The following is a 5,772-nucleotide window of genomic DNA, read 5'->3' as shown; positions in this document are numbered from 1 at the left end:
AGTAGCAAATTAAAACTTGGGTCTCTACTTGCAAAAACTCCGGCACTATGCCTCTCCCAGTGGTTGAAAAAATTGTCCAAGAGAAGTTGGCAGAAGACCGAGTTAGGCGCTTCAGGGAACTCAACCTTCGGGTTAGAGGTCTTCCTTTGTCCTCCATTGATCCTCTCCCCATAGGCTACTCATTTCTCAACGAGCAACTGGGTATTTCAGATATTACATTAGATAGAGCATGGTTTGGATACGATGGCACCCTTTTTCTTAGGTTTCTCTCACTGGCTGATCGACTACAAGCTCTTAGGGCAAAGAAGAAGCTCTTCCTTCTTCCCACAAAGATATTTCTTGACGAGGACCTCACAAAATCATAGGTAGGTGAACTAAAGCACTCTAGGAGTCTTGTGGTAGAAGCAAGGAGTAACGGGAAATGGGCAGTAATAAGGAATCTAAAGGCAGTTATTCGTGACTCACCTCCCAAGGGTTGGGATGAGAGACATACCCAAGCCAAATGACAGTCTGAGCACCAACAGTTTGGCAAGTCTAAGCCCTCCATTGGCTCTTTGCTTGTCAACTGTTGGAATGGCAATGGTTCCCTGTGGTCTTTGCCAGGCTTACTTCATGATGCAGTTGGGGATGCTGATTTGTTAGCTGTTATTGAGACTCATGAGAGTCTTGCTCGGCCCCTTCCAGGTTACACAGGGTATTAGTGGCTTTAAGTTTGCAGAGAGGAGGTCCAAGCTTCGGGTGGTGTGCGTGGTTCCGGTCGAGTTGCTTGTTTGATTAGAGATGATCTGTTTACTACTACCATATTGGTTCTTTCTGACACTTATGCCAGATTTATGTGGATTCAAGTTGAAGGTACCAGTCACCATAAAAAAGATATCTTTGTTGCTGTTTGTTACTTCCCACCGACTACCTCACCTTACGCCATTCATAGTGTTGAGGACGGGAACCCTTTTTCAGACCTATTCGAGAGCATCTCCAAGTTTGGGGCTATGGGCGACATCATCATCTTAGGAGATTTTAATGCACGGACTAAAGATGTCTAGACCTCCTAATATGACCATGGGTTCGATTTGATTTGTACTACTGAGAGGGATCTTACTAGTATGGGGTCTCAGCGTTTATCCGTGGATTACAGTGGACCTCTAACTTGTTATGGTCGCCACCTTCTCTAGCTCTATGAGTCCTCCAACTTGGTGATTCTGAATGGCCTCTCTTGTTTCCCAGGTTTTGAGCTTTTTACGTGTTGGCCTCATAGTGGGGGGGCGAGCGTGGTGGATTACATCCTCGTTGTTGCTTCCTTCCTCTCCTCCATACAAAATTTTACTATCTCCCATCTTCCCTTGGTTGATCATGCCCTTCTTAGCCTTTCGGTCCGTGTTTCTTCCCACCCTTTATCACCCATCTCTACTCACCCTACCCGGTTTCGCCCCCACACTCGTTTATGTTTCGAGGATAGTGATCAAGACCTCTTCATTTTCCATTTGAGAAGATTCCTCTACCTAGCTAGCTTCACGGATCACAGTCAGGTGTCCACCATGTTTCACTCACTAGCTACCGCGATTTGGGAGTCGACTCTCCTCTCTATCCCTCATCGCTCCATTTCCAACACTCACAGATTGGCTCGACGAAATACTTGTCCCATGAATTAGTGGTTTGATGATGACTGTAAAACTTTCCACCGCTCCTTGCGCTTGGCTTTTGATACTCATTCCCCCGCTTTCACCAATTTACGACTCTCTTACAAACGCTTTCTTCGCCATAAGAAGCGTTTATTTATTGCTTCACAGGGTAGATCCCTCCGAGACACGCTTATTCAGTATCCCAAGTTGTTTTGGCGCATCACGTTCCCCAGGCGTAGCCAACCCCAGTCCACCCTCGACCTTCATCTCCTTGCTTCCCATATCTCCACGTTGTATGACATCCCGGGTCAGCTCGCCCCCCTTCCCAGCCCGCTCCCTCATTGTCACTTATTCTCCACCTCTAACATTTACGAGGCCGTCAGACTTATGAGATGCAGCAGGGCAGCTGATGAGGAGGGTTTTCAGGCTGATCCCTTCAAACTCAGTACCACGATCTTGGGCCCTTATCTCTCTACACTCTTTAATAGAGTGGTTTGTTTTGGTTTTCTGGACTCTTGGTCGAGACACATTATTCACTCGATCCATAAGTCTGGGCTGACCTTTGATCCCGAAAACTATAGGGCCATCATGATTGGGCATACATTTGCCAAACTTTATGCTACAACTTTGAATACTATTTTATCCAGTGAGCTTGATAGGAGGAATTGCAGGGCTAAGGGTCAAGCACGATTCAGGACAAACTACCAGACCATAGATCATATCTTTACACTACGAGCTATTATCGAGGAGGCTCGACATCACTCGAAGAAAGTCTACTGTTGTTTTGTGGATTTTCGTAAGGCTTTTGATTCCATCCCCAGAGGAGCCCTTTTTCAGAGATTGAGAGATATTGGTATTTCTGAGATTTTATGATGACTATTATGAGGTTATATGAGACTGTGATTGGTAGACTCAGTACCACAGAGGGCCTCTCTGATCCTATCCAGAGCACCATTGGGGTGAAGCAGGGCTGCCCTCTCTCGCCCACCTTGTTCGGGATCTACATTGATGAACTCGAGGCTTTTCTTAGTGACTCCTCGCTTCCAGGTGATGGTTGTCATCTACACCAAGTATTGATCTCCATCCTTCTCTTTGCTGATGATGTGGTTCTTCTTGCTTCCTCTCTTGAGGGTCTTCAGAGGCTTTTAGATAGACTTGCATCTTTTTGTGATATGAGACAGTTGGTTGTGAACCTTGAGAAGACTAAGGTTATGGTCTTCAACGGTCTGAAGACTTCACATCTCCATTTTCACTTCCAGGGTCGGGAAGTTGAGATTACATCATCTTACACATACCTTGGGGTTAAGTTTTTTGGATCTCATTTAAGCTTGAGATTAGCTATTCAGCCTCGGATCAGTAAAGGGTTGGGTTCCCTTGCCATGCTCGAGAGACAGTGCTTCAGACACCACTTTCAGGATACATCGTCTAAGCTATCCCTCCTGGATTCCTTAGTAAGACCCACAATGCTCTATGGTTCGGTGGTTTGGTGTCCTCTTTTAGACTCGGATTGGGCCATGATCGAGCATAACCAGATTATGCTCCTCCATCGGATTATCACATGTCACGGTTCTACCCCCCACAGTATTATTTTGGCAGAGTTCGGTGCTCACCCATTCAAACTTGCAGCCATTTTTGACTTGATCTGGTTTCTCCACCGTCTTCGTGGCTTTGCTGACTCGGAGGAAGGCCAACACAAATACCCTTATTTAGCCTACTGCTCCTCAGTTGCTATTGCTGACTTTGATCCTGCCACTAGAGCCCGCAGTTGGTATGCTCAGGCTACTATCCTACTAAGTTCAGTGGGGATCGACATTGATCATCTTCCTCCCTACTAGTTCTCATTGGATGCCCCTGCTCATCTACTACCTTCTCGGCAGGAGTTGAACGAGCATGTCAAACTTGACATTTACAAGAAGTATATCACACGGACCTGGGTGGATCCTTCAGGGGGACTACGTCCAAGGATGGCTTTATACGCTGAGCACTTCTTAGTTATCCGAGATGGGATTATTGTACGCCCTGAGTACTTACATAGACACTAGACTCACACCCTGTGTATCTCCCTTGGCTCCTTTAGGGTGGGCTCGCACAGACTCCGGATTTAGGTCGATCACCATATTGCTCGAGGATCGGGTGTGTACACTTTGTACCTTAGCAGAGGCAGAATTTGAGATTCATTTTCTTTTCAGATGCCCCATATACTACGAGATTAGAGGGAGATTTTACTGTTTGTTTAGAGATTGCAGATCCCTCTCAAATTTTTTTCAGGTACATCAATTAGCGTTGCATTGCACTCTATCTCCGCGAGTCCTTACAGCTTCGTGACCATACTTTACAGCTTTCATTTCCCAGGAGTCAGACCCAGGCACAACTTATTACGACCTTCTTCTCACCCTTAACTCTAGCTCGGGGTGTGAAGCGATCGTATAGTTTCCCTAACACGGGCTGTTCCAGATCGGTGAGACCCCGCAGGGGACCTTTTTGCCAGCGACACTCCTCTCGTAGCACTCAGCTTCATCACAGGGCTTCTGGTAGCCGCACAGATTCGTCACTGTTGGACTTTTTCCCTGTGAAGACGGATACCTAATCTTTTCCGTGATGTTTCTTGCTTTCTTCTTCTTTTGTTGTGCTTGTTTCTTTTTTTGGACACCGTTTGGTGCTTTGTTTGTCTTCTTTTTCCTTGTTGTAAGCTTCCAGTCCCATAGACCCACGTTGTGGTCTTTTGTTGGACATTAATAAATTTATCTTATCTTATCTTATCTTATCTTATCTTGGTTGTAAGCTCCCAGTCACATAGGCCCATGTTGTGGTCTCATGTTGTGATCTCTTGTTGGGCATTAGTCTCATCTTATCTCTAAATTGTTTTGTTACTGTGTTCTTTTGGTCAAACTCTGTCTGTAGTATTTGGGCATAGATTTTTGCTTGTTCATTGATTTTTTAATCAAATTACATTTTTACAAACTAGAACCTATTCTACATGTCTAAGAAAAATAAATTTTAGTTTTTGATTAATTTCCAAAATTTGTAAAGGGGAAATGCACAATTTTTTTCTTCTGGAAATCAAGATAAGCTACATGGTGTTAGTTAATTTTAGACTAATCAATTTAAAAGTTAATAAAAACTATTTTAGGGGGAAAGCGCACACTATATATACAGTCTCCCTTTTTTAAGCTTTTAAACTCGACTATTAAAAAAAAAAATGAAAAAAATGCTTAGAAATTAGATCTATAGAGCTTCAAATTTTTGATCAAAGTTTAGTTTGACATTTTAAAGAAAATATGTGGAATCTTTGAACTTATTGACCAACAAACTAAACATGTCTTTCTGCATGGATATTGTTTTAAAAAATTTTAAATTTAATTTTTTCAAACCTTCCTTTTGTATTCCATGGTTTAGTTTGTTGATACCCACAAGTCTTTTTGGTCCCCTATCTTAGCGCACGTGCCCTCTTGAACCTTAGTTGTATACTTTCTAGCTACCATTTGAAAAGGATGAAACTAAAGGATATAATAAGTTTATGAAAAAATAAAATTGCTTTGTTCATATTGATGTTTCTCTCATAACATATATAAAATTATAGGTAGAAAGTTCAAAATATGATTAAGAGAAGTGGATGTTGTTATGATAAATGTTTATTTTTATGTGTTGCTTATTTAAAAAAGTAAAATATACTTTTGTCGAGCACACTAATGTTACTCCATCTCTTATTATCATCATAAAACATCTCTCACAATTAACAAGTATTTAAATTATAATGATAAATTTAAATTATATATTGTATTGGTAAACATTTGTATTTATTACAATATAAAGAATAAAAGAACCATGAAGTGTAACTTTTACTTTTTGTATCAATTTATCAAACACATAACAAGGAGATAGAGTGTATAGCAAGCTAAAATCCCTATCAAAATAAATATAGCATAACCTATAGCAATGCTTTCCCATTTGTCCTAAGAATTATGTTGTATTTTCTTGCATCTAATTAGAAATGGAATGACATATATTGATAATTAATGCTATCACTATATATTGAAGGAGTTGGAAGTTACAAGTGTGATATTCACTTTGGCTGCTTGTTACCTAACTACAAACCTTATGTATGTGAAGGTTTTTTTTCCGTAAATATCAAATCTTACAACGAATTCTCCCA

Source organism: Cupressus sempervirens, chromosome 3 (assembly GCF_028749045.1).
Source record: "Cupressus sempervirens isolate cs-2001-9-10 chromosome 3, ASM2874904v1, whole genome shotgun sequence".
Lineage (NCBI taxonomy): Eukaryota > Viridiplantae > Streptophyta > Pinopsida > Cupressales > Cupressaceae > Cupressus > Cupressus sempervirens.
This window is presented reverse-complemented; position numbering follows the sequence as displayed.